Source organism: Mauremys reevesii, linkage group 7, assembly GCF_016161935.1.
Source record: "Mauremys reevesii isolate NIE-2019 linkage group 7, ASM1616193v1, whole genome shotgun sequence".
NCBI classification, from domain to species: domain Eukaryota; kingdom Metazoa; phylum Chordata; order Testudines; family Geoemydidae; genus Mauremys; species Mauremys reevesii.
The window spans coordinates 120,730,528-120,748,935 of NC_052629.1; the positions used below are offsets into that span (position 1 = coordinate 120,730,528).

General features: G+C 44.3%; 1 long non-coding RNA gene across 1 annotated transcript in view; it reads right to left on the reverse strand.

Moving 5' to 3' along the window:
- Positions 1-496: 496 nt before the first annotated feature.
- The window catches only part of LOC120368926, a 51,551-nt gene continuing 33,639 nt past the window's right edge, over positions 497-18,408 (reverse strand). The window contains exon 3 of the long non-coding RNA XR_005582849.1: positions 497-753. This is a non-coding gene — a long non-coding RNA (uncharacterized LOC120368926). The remainder of the gene's footprint in view (positions 754-18,408) is intronic.

Below are 18,408 nucleotides of genomic sequence, written 5' to 3' on the forward strand. Positions count from 1 at the left end.
GAGCAGTAGGGGGCCTGGGGAGGCCAGGGTGCTGTGTTCTACTTTCCACTAGTTGTATGACTTTGAACAAGTCACTTTAGCATGTACCTCAGTTTTCCCATCTGTAAAATGGGACTAGATATTAACTTGCCTCAAGGATGTGTTGTGAGGCTTAGTTAATTTATGTGTAAAGTGCCCTGAACTTCTCCAGTGTGATGTGCAAGTATAGTTGTCCTGTTCTCTAGCAAAAATCTGGTACAGCTGTTCTATGGTACGTCAACAGCAATCGCCTACCAGAGATAGGTTCTGACTCAGAAGAGCTGTGTGAGACTCCCAGCAACTCAATGCCTTCTTGGCATCTTTAACAAACTGAGCAGTAGACTCAGGCCTCAGAACAAGCCTGACTTTTGGCTTAGAAAAGATCCCTCTTCCAGTAAAGCCACCCTGTTTTCCAGTGCTGCCCCACTGTAACTAACCAGTTTGAAAGCAAGAATGGTCATATGCAAAAGAACAGGTACTAATGGGCTCTTTAATATAGCAGAGAAAGGGAGAACAAGAACCAAAGGCTGGAAACCAAAGCCAGACAAATACAAATTAGAAATAAGGCCCAACCTTTTACCCAGGAAGTTTATTAACCATTGTAACAAACTACCAAGGGAAGGGGTGGATTCCCCATCTTGATGGCTTCAGATCAGGACTGGATGCCTTTCTGCAAGCTGCACCTTAGTCACACGCAAGTTCCTGGGCCCAGTACTGGGCTACCTGGATGAAATTCTGTGAGCAAAGTGAAAGAGGACAGAGAACATTTTTAGTGGGTGAGCAGAAATATTTTTTCCATGTGAGTCTGTGGGATACTGCTTGATAGCTCCACTGTCACCTGTAGTGAACAACTTGCTGCCGTCTTCCTGAAAATGATAAACTCCTCTCGAAAGCATCCTGCAATGTACTTCTGAGTCTTTGCAGAAAGAAACATCACCCCCCAGGGCAGATTCACATTTTCAAATTCTCTCTGTCGCTCTGAAGCCATAAATACTCAGGGAAACTCCCAGAAATCTGGAGTCCTAGTTACAGAGAGTTCAAAAGCCACACACAAGTGAATTCACCCAGACAAATTATAATCAGATGGGCATAGACTGTGCTAAAGGAGCCAGCAATAGGAAGTAAAAGATTTTAAAATAATCAGAACCACATTGATCTCAAAATGGTTATACTCTAACTCAGGGGTAGGCAAGCTATGGCACAGGTGCTGAAGGCAGCACATGAGCTGATTTTCAGTGGCACTCACACTGCCCGGGTCCTGGCCACCAGTCCGGGGGGCTCTGCATTTTAGTTTATTTTTAAAAGAAGCTTCTTAAACATTTTAAAAACCTTATTTACTTTACATATAACAATAGTTTAGTTATATATTATAGACCTTATAGAAGAGACCTTCTAAAAACGTTAAAATGTATTACTGGCATGCAAAACCTTAAATTAGAGTGAATAAATGAAGACTCGGCACAGCACTGCTGAAAGGTTGCTGACCCCTGCGCTAACTCCTATTTGCAAGTGGAATAAATTCGCTTATTTCAGTCTCCCTGTGCAATGCATTGTGGGCTTGCACCAGCAAGTGTGCAAGAGCAAGCAAAACCAAACCAAAATCAATCAGTAACATCCGTGCACACGTGTGATGGGCCAGAGCTCGATTTCAATGGGAGTTGAAGGTGTTTGGCAGCTTGGAAAAATCAAGCCAATTATTAAGGTGTCTCCATGTGGCTTTAAGGACTGGATTTCAGAAGAACTCTGGGCCGGCCTAGCTTTCCTCCCATGGACATCAGTGGGCATTTGACCGTTGACTTCAATGGGAGAAGAGTGAGGCCAACGCTAAGCACTTCTGAAATCCCACCCTCAGTGCTTCAGCTTCAGCCTTCTAAGGTTGCAAGCCCTGGCCATAGTCAATCCAACTCTGCTCAAGGGATCCAGGTCCCGCCTGTATATCAGCTAGCACCCACTTTGTGGGAGGTGGGGTTGAGTCCAGGTTTGGCCTGATGCTGTGTATTGCTTTTTGTTTTCCTCCTTTGATTTACCTCCTATTTTCCCCAAGCCTCCAGCACCTCTCCTTCCAGAGAATCCACCTTCCCACAACCAAAACAAAAACACACCAGGGCTACTTAGCTATCAGCAAGTGGGCTACTCAATCTTCTTAAATTCCAGAGTAGGCTACAAAAATACCTGCCCTGTCACTGGGAAACCTGAGAAAACAGAGTTCTCGCAAAGGTCATGCATTTGGTACCAGCATTTAATACTCAGAAAGGACTGCCTGGGGGTTGTACTAAATAGTGCCTCATCAGTATTCAGCACCGCTGCTTCAGCATGACGAAAGAGAAATAGAAGGAGAGCAGTTAATTTTTTTTCTCTCTCTCTAACGGATCTCCTTCCCAGCTTACCCTAGGTCAGACAACTGGCAGGTGGTGTGTTCTGCAGATGGAGCAGTGCTGTCACACACACAGCTGTACGTACAATGCTGACGGCTGTAAAGAGAAGTTCAGGCTACTCTTTTGCTATATGCGTCCTTGAATCTCCGGGAAAAAAAGTATCCAACCCCGTTTATCTTGCCTAGCAGAAGAGCTTGCTTCTGGCCTGGATAACCACGGCTTGCCTTGCCATTAGCTGACAAACGCTGTTCTTTTTTAGGTCGCGAAGAGGAAAATATTTCTCAGTGTTGTTGTACAATTGTGCTATTCTTGAAATCTAGGGTGTCCTCATTCTCTCTGAGAATGTCTGTCACCTATTAGAGCCGTTTGACTAACGTACCAGGGGATAATTCAGTAAGTAACTGAGAGCAATTTCATAGATCTTGAAGGACAATTTGTCCTCTTTGTTCCCATTTGATTCACTACCACTCCTTAAACACCTGAAATAAAGTGTCTAAGGGCCAGATCCTTGAAGGTGCTTAGGGGCCTGACTTCCATTCAAGTCAATGAGAGTTAAGCACCTAAAGACTTTGGAGAATCCAGACCAGTGGCTCTCAAACTTATTTCATTCCCCACCCCGCTTGTGTCTGTAGTCGTCAGTAGCACTTTTCACCGTGGTCTTAGCACCCGATTGCCACCCTTACTTCTGCGCTGCTGCTTCCACCCCGAGGCTGAGGAATTGGGGGTGCGGGGGGGAGAGAGCTTGAGCCTGGGCTGCCTTCCAGTGAGGGATGGGGGCAGAGGGGAAGGAGGGCCTCCGAAAGGGTGGTGGGGCGCCAGCCGTCCTCTTTATCCCCGCCACTCAGGTGTGCACGGCCCTTGTGCACGAGCCCCAGCCCAGCCACCCCAGGCTGGCAGCCAGAGCTCTTCCAAAGAAAATAAATTAATCGAGCACACAGCTTGTGCCTCCCTTGACACGTTCCCGCACCTCCCTTGGGAGGCCTGCCCTTTAGTTTGAGACCTGCTGATCTACACCTTAGTGACTTAGGACCCAAAGTCCCATTTTCAAAGCACTTAAATCCTTTAGCAGCCTAAGCCCTAATGACATTAAAAATGGGACTTAGGTATGTTTGAAAACCTTATCCACTGATAAGGTTCTCCCAGTATCACTAGTTTCCAGAGGTTTTTAATCAATAAAGAATTTGTAGGGCAATTCTCTAATCTAGCCACCAAAGTAGCAACTCAGTCCTGTGATATCAGTAATGATTACCAAGGGCTTGGCTCTCTGTTCCATGTTTTCCCTTCTTTCCTTGGAAGTTGTCCCGGAGCATGCTGTCCTCTGCTATTGCCAAAACCTGAACAAATTCAGTAAGCCGGAGGTTTTGACTCTTTTCCAAGGGTCACAGGATGATTGTCTTGCAAACGTTTAGTTTCAGGATGTGTCTAACCATGCTGAGACAATGGAGAGGACTGTAACGGTGTTCTGGTTCCTGCTGTTGGAAAGCTCTTCTTGCCACTTACCCACTGAGTTTTGTGGCCTTGGCTTTAAAGAAATGGAGATGCCCTCAAACTCTAGCATGGCTTACTCTAGCAAGGTTGACGTTTCTTGCACCATCATGAGCTCAGCTGGCCAGGTGCCTTACAAATTCCTTTCTTTGTCTGTCTTAAGTAAGTCTCTAGTCACTTCCTTTAGCTTGTCTATTTGAATCTCTTGGCAGGTTTAGTAGTAAAGATTTACTAATCCTTGACTTCAGTAGGAGGTAAGCACCCAACCTGGTTAGGTGATCTGAAAATCCCACTAGACAGCTATCTGAACATGTAGGCACTGCAATACCTTTGAAAATCTAATCCAATGTCTTTGAAGAAAGAGCTTTAGTCTTTCACAGAATGATTTTCTACCTCTGCACTGTGGAAGAAAATAATTCTCTTCTCCTTAACCCAGACAGTTATTCCCAGATGCTCACATATTTGTTCAGCACCTGGCCATCCTATGATTAGTGTTTAATGCAAGGAAACTGGTCTAGATTGCCTGAATTCTCTCAGGCACAAGAGGAAGCCATAAACTTTAACTTGCTTGACTCAACCGTCCCTTCCACTGAAACCTGCTCCTGGGTTGAGGCATTCTTCATTGTGTCTTCATCCTTCACGGCGAGCAGCAAACACAGCTGGTAAAGAGATAAGCCTCAAGCTCCCACCACTCCATCTTCCTTAGGAGAAAGCTGACTTCTGTGCACTTCCATCATGGTTCAAACTGCAAGAATTTACTGTGTGCCCGCCACATTCTCTTTCTCAATAGCATATTTTTTTTACAAAGCTCAAAGCACTTCTGACCTTTGCGTCTACAGACAGAGTAATTGAGATGCAGCTAAAAACGGTGTAGTATGATGAGTGGAACTGGAGCAAGAGGTGAGATTTCAGGAGGGACCTACTTTAGTATCGCACCAACGGGTGCAGGAATGGAGGCCGTTGAGTCTAGATTGCTGACACTCAAACTCTAGAGCACTCATCATGTAATACTGGCCACGCGGCAGACTTTACGTAAAGATCTTTCCCACAACTTTGCCTGCCTGTTGCAGTGCTTCCTGCTAATGAAATGGTGGCAGAGTACCCGCTTCCCTACTTTAAACAAAACCATGTAATCAATTGCTAAAGAATTTCCAGGGATGTTTTTAAGTTGTGGGGGCAAATGTTTCAAGAATATCTGCTGTACTTTTTTTTTTTTAAGTGTGCAGATACAGTCAGTTTCATAAGCAAGATCTGACTAAATGGAACTGATAAGCAAACAAACAAGTCAATTCAATCTAAATAAACCCAGAAGAATGTGCATTGTATCACAGTACATATACATCATTCATAAAATAAAAAATGCATTAAGCCTTGAATGTGATCTTGAATTACAATCTTCCTCTATGAAAAAATCACTGATACCTTAGAAATAAGGCTAGGTCCTTTATGGTCTAGTCATCACGACAGACGACAGGGAATCAGACTCCTAGGTCCTAATCTAGTCACAGTGTAAATTCCTTGGGGGCAGGGACTGTGTTTCATATAGAGCTGAGTGCACCATTGGTGCTTAACAATCAAACATAATTACTATTTAGCATTCCAGTTCGGCCACTAACTGGCAGAATGACACACATCTCTGTGCCTCAGTTTCCCCATCTATAACTGTTCTATCCTACGGGGGTGTAATGAAGCTTAATTATTGTTTGTAAGATGATTAGAGCTTCTTGGGTGATAGGTGCTATAAAAGTATTTTTAAGGCCTTAATTTCCTCTTGACAATCATCCTCCACCCCCTTTACACTCACTTTAAGGCTGACTGGTCTATTTTATCCTTACTGTAACTGAAGGAGCCTCTAAGTCTACTTACAGTCATATGGCTAAAGCCAGGATATTTCAGCCTTGTTACATGGCCTGATGTTTTTATTCAGGAGTTTCCCTCCTCTGGAGCACTGTTATTGCTTGCACGTGTTCTGTTTAGTATTCACGTACCTGCCTGGTGACTTGTACAGGGATACCCTCGTTCGCATAAAAGCCGAAAGTTCAGTCTAACAGCTCTCTTGAGGATGCCGGGAGTCCTGCAGAGGCAGAATAAAGAGTGCATTTTGCTCTGCAATGGTAGAGAGACCAAGAGACTGCTAACTCTTCAGCACAGGGACTGACCACATCTGTGTTCTGTACAGTGCCAAGCACAGTGTCATCACAGAATCAATAATCAATAAAGCCACACTGCTAAAGCCTTCGCTTGCTGTATACGGGGCCTGATCTTTAGCCTGCAGTGTCTCTAGCTCCTGGTGAGCCGCCCCGAGTGGGAACAGTGGTTCTATCACATGAGCATAGCGGTTGTACTGGGGCTTGGAGCAGGAGTGTCCAGAACATGCTGGACTCCAGCAAGCTTCACTGGTCGAACAGCCTCACTAGGAGGTGATTACAGGTAGGAATCAGAGACACCCTGGGCTACCTTTGCTGCCAGGTCCTACACCAAGCAGAGCCTGGCCAGATTTAAAGATCTTGCCCATATTTGAAAAGCGCTTGACCAAGAATGACTTGCCCCGTCTCATGGCAGTGCAGAGCTCAGTACCAGCTATTAATTTAACCCCAATGGGTCATGTGGGGTTAAAACACAAAAAGGGAGAGGTGAGAAGGCAAAGTCACTTCACAGGAAAGCTAGTAGTGACTGTATCGTACAGCATGTTGTGACTGGTCAGGAACAAGACAATGTTTTCTAGCTGTTCCTCACTGGGAAATGCCTTTGTTGACTCCATGTTGACGATGTGATTAGTCCCTACAGCCATAGCTTGGTGCAGTCTCACAATACTTCAGACCTTCCCGCTGAATAAGTCTCCTCTTCAATATCCTCCCTTGGGAAGGGGTGTGGCTTTGAATGGCCTCAAACCATTTCTTCACTGCGGCAGACGGCAGCCATGTCAGACTACCTGGGTTTGCCTAGCCTGGGCGTGAGTAGCCACACGCAAATGACTGCATCCTCATTGGTGCCACACTCCCCTGTGCCCGCCGCTAGGACTTCTGGGATCACACCCCAGAGGTCTTTGCACTGCAGTAAGCTCAGCTGCTCTCCGAGTCTTTCCTAGGGAATTGTGGGAGCCTGGCTGCGTCTTTCTGGGCACACGGCAGGAATTGTGGGACAGTATTGGAGGCCTATCTGCACTGGAGTGATTTAGCCTGCAGCTGCACAGCTAAGTGGGTGGGTTAACAGCCCTAATGAAAGCCCCATGCGGGGTTTAGCCTATACCCTGGGGGCAGCCAGCTAGCCTGGGCTGAAAGGGGTTAGGGCCAACACCAGAGTACGAACTTGGGTTAATTCTGCAGTGAAAACAGATCCCATCATTGAAAGCACAATGAAAGCACATAATTAAAGTCAGTGCCCGTTATTTAAACCAGGCTTTTAAAACAGGTTAGTTAACATATTAGCTAGTCCGTGTTAACAGCGCAGCTTAAATCCTGGTCTAGATGAGCTGTGTGTGTTTGTGTGTGTGTGAGAGGGAGAGAGTGAGAGCTGAGAGGAAGCGAATGTGTGTCTGTCTGTGGCCATATGGGTATGACACAGAGGCTCCCTTATAAAGGGTCTCCTGTTCTTTGCCAACAACTTTCATCTCAGACCTGACAACTCTTACACATCTTGCAACATATTTATCCAGGAAGGGTAACATTTAAGGTATCTACAGAAAGCTTTTAACTTACTGGGACTCATCATCATTGCAAGGTACATGTACAGGTGATATTTAAGGAAAAATATTGGACCTATGGTTTATGGTCTTGATGTGAAAGTCACCAGGGAATAATATGTCTCGGTGATGGCCCAGTCACATGTGAGGGAGTTGTCACCCTCCCTAGTTAGCGCATGATGCAATGCAAGGCTCACTGGTCTAGACTGCTTCACTATGGGGTGGGGGAGAGGCCCTCTGCAATCTTTGACTGGGGCGACATCTTGGGGAGTAGGGATGTTCTCACCAAAACTTGGATCTTGGTTCCTGGGAAGCCAGCTACCTCTGCAACAGGCTGAACTTTGGAGGGAAATTCTGCTTTGTTAGATAGGAAAGGTAACGCTTAATCAGAGTAGGCTCAGATCCGCGTTTCATGGTTTTGTTTTGTATTGCAACCATTTGTTTCCACCCCTCCCTCTTGTTTCTAATAGAATCTCTGTCCTTTCTCAAATAAACCTTCTTTGGTTTCACTACAAGTGCTGTGTGTATAACTGGAGTGAGGTTTAAGGTGAAACTGATAAACTGGGGTACTCAGCTTTTTGGGGGCAAAGGATCTGGGATTTCTGTGAGTAAGCAGAGTCAGGGGCAGGCTATCACAGAATGATTCAAAGGGATTGGGGAGCTGGGGGATACCATTGTTAACCTGCAAGGTGAACATGGGGCTAGCAAAGCCCAGAGGAGAGGGCTTGAATGCTGAAAGGCTGATGATATTAGGGCGATGACACCCCCATTACCACAGGCAGGACTCCCTCAAGCTAGATGAAGGGAGTACCCCGAGAACCATCACAATGGGTATGGCTCTTCCTCAGTGCCTCATAAAAATGGATTTTATTTGTTGTAGCTGTTTGTTGTCAGCCCGGTGCATCACTTCACTCCATCGAAAGGATCAGCTGGCTCCAGCTACACCCACATCACACCGAACTGCGTGTTGAAAAACAGTTGCAAGCGCTGAGATCACGTGCATTCAAGCTCCATTCAGTTCTTTATGTATACGCTTCACCGAGACCTTCAGAATCGTAAAGAACTCAGTTCAACTGTATAAAGGATCTTTTTTTCTGCAAGTCGACGCCTTTAATCTCCAGTTTTTAGCTCACAAATATTCTTTTATGAGCAGCTGACACTGGATTGGGCAAAATGTTTTATTTGGGGCTTGGTTTAATTAGCTTTCTTTTGTTTTGTTCCTCATTCTTGCAGCTCATCACTGTAGAACCTCATACTTACGAACACCTCAGGAATGGAGGTTGTTTGTAATTCTGAACAAAGCGCCATGGCTGTTCTTTCAAATGTTTACACCTGAACATTGACTTAATACAGCTTTGAAACTTTACTATGCAGAAGAAAAATGCTGCTTTTAACCATCTTAATTTAAATGAAACCAGCATAGAACAGTTTCTTTATCTTGACAAATCTTTTTTTTTTTTAATTTCCCTTTTTTTTTTTTTAGTAGTTTATATTTAACACAGTGCTGTACTGTATTGGCTTTTTTGGGGGGTCTCTGCTGCTGCCTGATTGCATCCTTCCGGTTCCAGATGAGGTGTGTGGTTGACTGGTCAGTTCGTAACTCTGGTGTTAGGAACTCTGAGGTTCTGCTGTATTTACATTTTCGGTACCCAAGTAACTCAACACACACAAAAAGCCAAAAAAATGAAGCCTGGAACATCTACCGAACATCTGGGAATATGATTACTATTTATCATCTGCAATGCACAAGAGTTCCACAAAGTGCTGCATAGCGACTAACAGACCTCATTAGTTTGTTTGCAAGAATATTAAAATACTGCCCCATTACGTTTAGTGTCTTGTTAATTTCTAACAGGAAACTACCATGGTAAATAAAGGCTGACCCTTGTTCTCATTTAATTCAGTCACAAAACTCACGTTGATATCAGGGGGAGCAAGAACTGATGCACATTTTCAGAAATACTTACGTTTGGTGACTTTAGCTTCAACTTCTTATGAAAACATGAGTCACCTGAAGACAGGTGAATAGATTTTTGCCATCTCTTTTTCATAGAATTGTTTTTCTTTTATGAATTTAAACACCAAGTAGCATTTTTCTTCAAGCAAAGCCATCTTGAGTAGCATGTGTCGACACACTGGGAGAGAGCAGCCAATCCAAGCACTCCAAAATTTGGGTGGAGGATTCCAAGTGTGAAATCCCTTTGATCTGATTCCATCCGTGCAGTTTCACTTTCATTCTGGGTCAGCGCCAAAATCTGAAAGGGTAACATTTCCGGTTCTAGTTCGGAGGCAGAAGCCTTCTGAGATTTTAGCCCAAGATGGTAAATACACCTGGTCAAATTACTGCCATCAAATCATGCATGTCATGATTTGTGTGGATTTAGCAAGGTTTCCCCTCTCTCCCCCATTATTTATCCAACTTATGCAGCTGGTGAGTGTTTTATATATTCAAGCGGTTAAACAAAATTTACAACCTTTTTTAAAAAAAAAAAAGTTTTGAAAATGTTGAGTGAAATACTTGCAAATTATGTTTCATTATTCACCCAGATCTAATGGTCAAAAGTTAGCAAGAACTGCTGATACCACAAGACTCCCATCATTTGGAGCCAAAGCCTTGCAAGATTTCATTGCCATCAGCTTGGAACCTGAACTCCACCTTTGATTCTCCCAAACACTAGGCTTACTTGACATCTCTGAGAGCTTTTTCCATATACAGATGTTAAATTACAATGTTGAGCTATGAGAAGAGCTGGGTGAAACATGGTCATTTCAGTTTGTAAGAGCCTGTGTGAACATTTTCTTCAGTTTTGGTTCACCTGGTGTTTGCTTGGCATTCAAGGTTCCTACAACCTACAACCAAACCGGCCCAGAGCTCAGTCAAAACCTGAGTTTCATCCTCTTCTGAATCAAAATCTTCAGCGGGCCCAACTCTGCTTTAAGCTATGCTTCCATCTCTGCAAACTTTTCAGTTAACCTGGACTATTTTGGGGACTGTAGTGTAACCTAGGAAATCTCCTCAGACATGCCATTCCAGGCCCAGTCCTGTGTGCTGGGAGGAAAGGAGAACCACTCTTCCCTAAACACCAGAATGTCTCATTGATAGCTAGCCCCGGGGAGGAGGAGGTGCAGAGCAGCATTGCCTCATGGGAAAGTTCTGGGAGGAACGGTGCCTTCAGAGGACATCCCCGGTGTGCCAGCAGGGAGCGTGGACATGCTGTTACATCCCTCTGGATATTGCATTGTGCTACCCTCTTGGGATCTGACCAGCTCTCTACATTGTTCCTTGCCCTCGGTGGGGTGGGTTGTGCCACTGGGGGTACAAGGCGGAAGCAGTCCTGGTGCTCCCCCCGGGACACAGATACTGCAAATGTAACTGTTCTTGTCCTCAGGAGTATAAGTGGGGAAGAAAGGCAGGCTGCTTATACTTACACACATGAACAGGCTAGGCACACTCTAGCTTTTCAAAAGTGCCTGCTGCCAGCCAGCACTGCTGTCCGCCAGAGAGGCAGTCAGCACTCCCCTTTGTTGCTGGTAGGGAGGAGAGAACAGTGGTAACTCAGCCATGTAAGTAAAGAGGCGTCCTAAGGGGTAAAATGGTATTCACATGTATGTCCTCAGAGTCCAAACTGGACTAACGTTCCCTCAAGCCCTGCAAGAAGAGGACCTTGCACTTGGATAGCTGCAAGACAGTAAAACTTCACACATGTGACCCAGATATGGCCCAACAGCAGCCAAGTTAATATTGTGAAAAAGTGTGTTGGGAAAAAAAACCAAACACTTTTGCATTTCCACAAAGCTAGTGTGGTCAAAAACCAACATGATCTGGCCCCCTATGGCTTATTTTTCTGACTGCTACCACTGAATATTTTGTGCTCAGACCAGTGATTTCATTTTTCTTGATCTGAAGTCGAATGTATCATTCCCCAGTGGCTGAGAGATTCCTTTGTTCCTTCTGAAATACTGAGTGCAAGGCCCTGAGCACAAGTGACAGACCAATAAGAAGCACACTTGGCTGCGGAGCGAGGCACTGATGGGTTGTGGTTCAATGCACATTGCTTGAGCACCTCTGGAAATACTGTCTAGCCAGAGTATTTTAGAACTCAGTGGCATTGTTCAGCTGCTTCGTATAAAACCTACATTTTTCTTAAAGTTATTTTCCCAGTAGTTTGTTTCACAATTAGAATTATTTGGGTAACTTTGCCTCCTTGAGTGTATTACTATGCCTGACTTGACATTGTCCCAGACCTGAAGCAGAGCTCTGTGGAGCTCAAAAGCTTGTCTCTTTCACAAGCAGAAGTTGGTCCAATAAAAGATATGACCTCACCCACCTTATCTCTCTAAGGGCTGGTCTACACTGGGGTGGGGGTGGAGGGAGAAATCGAACTAAGATACGCAACTTGCGTAGCTGAAGTCGAAGTATCTTAGTTCGACTTACCTGGCCGTCCTCACGGCAGCAAGTTGACCGCCGTTGACTCCGCTTACTCCTCCTGCCGAGGTGGAGTATGGGTGTCGATTTGGGGATCGATTTATCGTGTCTAGACGAGACGCAATAAATCGATCCCTGATAGATCGATTCCTACCCGCTGATCCGGCGGGTAGTGTAGACGTGGCCTAACTGTTCCCTTTGTGAGAGGTAAGGGTTTTGCTTGGAGCAAAGAATTCACTGGATGTTTATGAATGTAGTGATTTATTGCAAAAGGTACGACAGGAGATGAATTTTGATATACAGCATGTCAGGGGCTAGCAAACAAGGGGAAGCATTCAGCATCACTTACCATGTTGGCTTAATTACAGAATCACAGGTGACTAACCTGATGGGAGTCATAACAACAAACTACTTGTACGGGGAGCTTGCTTTCAGGTTAGTAAAGGTGACACTGTCCAGTTAACATTGTTTGATATATTCTTTCTTTCTTTCTTTCTTTCTTTCAAGCTAATGAATACAAAGAAATAAAAGAAAAAGAAAAGCACTTTTAAAAATTTCCTAATTATATTGTAATGAGGACTGCACCATCATTATACCTAGCGGGCAGGGCACTGGACTGAGACTCAGCAGGCCAGTCTCCAAATCCTGCCTCTGCCACTGGCCTTCTGGTGACCCTGGGCAAATCACTTCTCTACTCTGTGCCTCAGTTTCCTCGTGTGTAAAATGAAAATAATGATCCTAACCCTTTCCCGCTTCTGTAAAGTGCTTTGAGGTGTAAGCCTGAAAAGGGCTATCTAGAAGCTAGGTATTATCATTATCGTTACAATAGCTCCAGAACATGGGCCAGATCCCCAGTTGGTGTCAGCTGGTATAGCTCCACTGAAGTCAATGAAACTACACCAGTTAACAGCAGCTGAGGATCTGGCCCCATAAGTCTAAACCAAACTTCCTCCAACATCTTGCATGGTCTGCAGGTCCTTCTCACTCAGGAAAAACTCACCAGAGGGCAGCGGTGCATGATTTTGTGTATTGTACGGAACACATTTCCGTGGACACGACGAATAAGAAATGCGGTTGTTGAACCTCTGTATAATCATACCACGCTTTCAACATTGTGCAAAAGACATAAGCATCCAACATGCAGGCACAATAGCCCCTTTTCAAAGTCAAATAACTGCCACTATGAACAATGAGTCATAAACACAATGGGGCCCAATTCCCGAGATCTCTGCTCAGGTTTCATTCAGACCTCAGGCAAACTGCATGTCTGGCAGGACTTGGCCATAAGGTGCATGATAAGTGGAGAAAAACTACATCGCTGAACTCACCAACTTCTGCCTCCCATTTCTGGACGAGTCAATATTGTAAAACAACTCAAGAGAATTAATTCTTTCAAAAACATGACATGCTAAATCCCAACCCGATGAAAATGGCTGCCAGCTCATCATGAAAAAGGCAACATACCACTCGCCATATGGACACTGGTGAACACTGTTAGATTAAACCACATGAGTTTCAAGAAACTAAGAGGAAGAATGAAATTAACTATAGAACAGGCAAAGACAATAGAGAGCTAAGTAGGAGCCTATGCCAAGGCTCTGAAGCAGCGAGTGAAACCCAGAGAGATGAAATACAGAAGGTTCTTGTAAGCACTAAATTGCTAAACCAAGGAAAACTTTCCAATTGTAAAGACCTCTGTCTGGAAATTTGCCAGACCCAGGGAGAATACCATGCTGTGGTCACTGTGTGTATGAAATCTCTTCAGGACTGAGGTTTTGTTCATGGTAAAATTAAAGGGTCTGTTGCCCATAGAAACAATTTTTCTTCTGTGTGACCTGGATCCATCTTTATGAAAGATTACACAACCAGAACAACCCTGGTGTGACACGAGCTGGTTAAAAGTGGAGCGCGCTCATTAGCAATCCCAAATCTGATTGTGTGGCTTATATCAAGCAATCCTTGTCATCAGCAGGATTTCCATTTAATAATACTAGTAATTCAAACGCCCTGTTGAATAACTTGCAAAGCATCTAGAACTCTCCGTGAGGAGATTCGTCACTCTGCTATTGCCAGAGAAGCCAAAAAGTTTGCTAAAGAAATGCCTTGGTAATTGATTTTCCAGCTGAAGAAGTAGTTAAAGACTGAATTCCTTCAGCAGAATGTACATGCTTCAGCATAGGCTTCTGTTATGCATTCAACCAAGAACTGTGGAGATTTGAAAGTATTTGAAGTTGCAGGCATTATTTTTTTTAAAAAAAGTAAAAGTAAATATGCTGCCTATTTGGATTAAGGTTTATTTCTTTAACCAGTATTGCACACTGGTGCAGAGATTGAATCCTGGACAACTTGAGCTGAGCTTGCTGCGCAACTGAAGGATGATGGGTGGTGTGGGAGAAGGTAAGTTTAAGCCACCTTTATGCCCCCACAGGGACTGATTGGTGCAGGCCTGGGGATGCTCTAATTTATCCTCAATTTACCCATGGCTCCAATGGGCCATTCCATCAGACACAGATTGCCAGGGCATAGGAATGTCCCAGCCATAAGAATGGCCACATTGGGTCAGACCAAAGACCCATCTAGCCCAGTAGCCTGTCTTCCAGCAGTGGCCAATGCCAGGTGCTTCAGAGGGAATGAAAAGAACAGGTAATCATCAAGTGATCGATGGTCCCTCTCCCCTGGCCACCATGCTGGAGGCCAGAAACAGGTGGTGATGTAGGACGAGGGAAAATCCTCAGGGGGCCTGATACAGTACCTCCAGTGCATCTCCAGTGGGGACTGGCCTTGAGTCAATGAAGAACAGAGCACCTTTTCTTTACCTTGGCTGCCAGAGGAACAACACTAAGGACCTGAATGGCACTATTGTCGCTCTCTTTTCCCTACTGCTTTTTACTTTCAGCATTTGTAATGTATATGAAAAGGGAGAACAAAATGAAAATGGGTTTCAAACAGGAAGCTAGCTCCAGCCCTAAATATGGAGGAATTCGCACCCCCTCATTTATTCCGAGAGGGGGGAATAATTAAGACACACAAACGAACACTAGTGTTCGTTCATAACAAGCCACATCTTAAGTGAAGAATTGTCAAGAAATTAATATTTTTAAATGAGAGACTATATCCATTAATCCCCAGGGGGACGTCACAGTAATACCTAGACCGATGTAAAGTAAGACACCACAACATGGTTTGGTTATATTAGCCCTAGAAAAAGCAAAGTCTCTAGTACTGTGTGACATCGCCTCTGCTTTTGCAATCTAGCTCTTCCTCTTCAAGTATCTCCTCAATCTCCATTTTGTTAACCTAAAGTGAAAAGCTCAGGATCTAATTCCATACCTGATATGCTTTCTTCAAATAGCCCCGATAACCACACTGGTTCCATTGCAATACTATGTTGCTTATTCACTCATGAATAGACTCTACTGCTCTCACAGGGTCTTCAGCACCACTTCTTCAGTTAAGGCCCAAGGAAAGCCAATTTTCAGCATGCAGCAGAGTATGGCCAGGAAGGTTACATCCAAAGCCTCTCCACCTACCTGCAGAGCATAGGCAGGAAATGACATACTACACGTGATGCACAGCAGGTGGGTCAGGAGTTTCAGGCCTCTTCCCCAAGCCCAACACATGGTCCAGAAAGCTAGATCTTATTTACCAACGGTTGTGGTGGATTCTCCATCAATGACTGCTCTTGAATCAAGATTTTATTTTTTTTAATTTGTGTGTCAGTGGTGGAGAGAGGGTATGATATGCTCTAGTTCAAAGGGAATTATTTTGGGCCAGTTCTTTGGCCTATGTTACATAGAAAGCCAGACTAGATGGCCACAATGGTCCCTTCTGGCCTTGGAATCTATGAAACAATGGGGTCCCATTTTGCCCTGGTATTTATGTCTGTTGATCGGTTAGTTTTCAATTTGTGCATAAGAGCACCAATCATAGAATATTGGGGTTGGAAGGGATCTCAGGAGGTCATCTAGTCCAACCCCCTGCTCAAAGCAGGACCTATCACCAGGCAGATTTTTGGGTGTAGCAGGCCAATGCTCAAACCACAGAGCTATCCCTCCCCTGGCACAAGCAATGCTGAAGTCAGTATGTGGGTGCTGAGTAGTGTAGCTAGCTTGTGATAGACAGAAGGTCAGACTAGCAGTAGTCCCTTCTGGCCCTAAATTCAAATTTTGAGAGGGCAAAAACTTAAGCAGAAACTTCGATGCACAACTTCAGGTGTGCAAATATAAAGGCTGCTTTTGAAAATCTGGCCAAGCTTATGCATCCGTTAAGAAAATAGTTCTAAAGTAAGGACAGGAGGTGGGTGGACAGCAGGAAGTAAGCTCATGTTCAGCAGCCTGGGATGGCAATGACAAACTACAGCTTGCAAAAAGGGGGAAAAAGAAACCTCTACTGTTTCTTTGAGTCTTTTTTCCCTTGGCCTAAATTGCCAAGGTCACCCACCTAACCTTTGAAAGAGTGGGGTTTAACGAAATGGTGAGAGGTGAAATGCTGACACATTTCTAGTTAGTTTTAGACTTAAGTAACCTTAATTTGCTTATTTTTCCGCTACATTTTTCTCTTCCAACCTGTGGATTTCTTAGAGCAGTTGGCCCCCCAACCTCACACTTTCAGGCAAGATGAACAAAGAGTGCTTAAACTTCTTGAAGAAATTCAAAGAGGACAAAAGCTCCTGTGGGATTTTCACCTACTTCTGTCCATATTTTCAGTTCCATAATTAGAGCTCTTGTCATTTCATTTGAATCTCTGTCCCATCTCTCTGCAGCTCACCTGGCCCCATTTCCATATGCAGTAACACTGTTTCCATTACAGTCCTCTAAAGAGAAGAGTGTTCTTGACCTTCAGTCAAATGACTGAAATCTGGAAGAGTAAATTTCAGAGTAGCAGCCGTGTTAGTCTGTATCCACAAAAAGAACAGGAGTACTTGTGGCACCTTAGAGACTAACAAATGTATTTGAGCATAAGCTTTCGTGGGCTACATGCATTCGATGAAGTGGGCTGTAGCCCACGAAAGCTTACGCTCAAATAAATCTGTAAGGTGCCACAAGTACTCCTGTTCTTTTTACACTAAATTTGTAATCCAAAGGAGAGAGCCTTTGCTTCAGATTAAGGGTTTCCAAATAGATCCGACTCCAGCTGAACCCAGGAGGCCTGTTTGGTAGCAGCCATTGAAAAGCCCAGTGGGACTTAATACTACCTCCAAGAACTTCAGTGATACACACTCACCAAAGGTCTGATTCTGACAAGTGCTGAGCATCCTCATCTCTGGATCCAAAGTTGTCCAAAGCTAGAAAAAAATGGGCCCTGAAAGACTATTTTGTGGAACCCCTAAATGTACAAATGATAGAAGGATCCATTCCATAGACAGGCTGCTGATAGTGCAAGATGCACCAGCACCAGGGTAAGAGAGGAAGCTTTACATCAGAGCACCATGCAGGAAGGCTGCACGGTAGTTTTGAATTTTAAATGAGAATCAGAATTTATTAGCAGTGAAAATCTGCTTGTCTGGGAAATGGCACATGCGGCGAGTCAGATACAATGTGGTGAAACTTACCTAAGCAAATGCCAAATCTAAGAATAGATTAGCTGTGTGTCAACCCTGTTGCCTTTTTATCACATATATGTTTATTTAGTAATGACAGAATAGCTGTTACATAAAAGAAAACCACCTGCTGCCAAACAGTAACCTTTACTGCACAGCAGAATAAATCTCTTAGCTAATTTATGAGAATGCTGTATTTAAGGTTACACTGTACATGCCATATTTTGAAACAATAGATTGTTCAGTGCTGTAGTATGAGCCCCAGAAGCGTCTACCACCTTTTGATTGTAAGTGCACAGCAATTTGGAGCATTCGCTGATAAAGAATGTTGAACAATTCAAATGGAACTATGTGGACTTTCACTAGACGAGGATCTGTCAGTATATTTGCCGTTGGGGAAGTGTTTGGTGTATCCGATTTCCCCTCTTTTAGTCATCTCCATTTGCAAACACTGAGCTTTATGGCTTGTTATTGTCATTTGTATTACTCGGGTATCTAAGACACTCTTCGGTGGTTCCCAATAACTCATATCTGCTCTGATTTCACTCATCACCTGGCCAAACTGCAATACTGTCTATTTTGAGGCCACTTTTTCCCTGCCAAAGGGATGGGCTGTGCAGCATGCATTCCCGAGGATGGATGAGCATTGATCCACAGGACGAGGCTGTGCATTGAAAAGCACTGAAGTGGTTAACCTAGCTTATAATCAGCCTTGGCATCACCATAGCAACTTGAACAGATGCGACACTTATAATCACTCATAAGAAACTGCAGTTTCCCAGTGCACACCCACAAGTAGCTGTTATAATAGAGTTTCTGCCTTGGTCATCTCCAAATAGGCGACAGTATAATGCATGGGGAATTAACAAGAGGCAGCAGAACT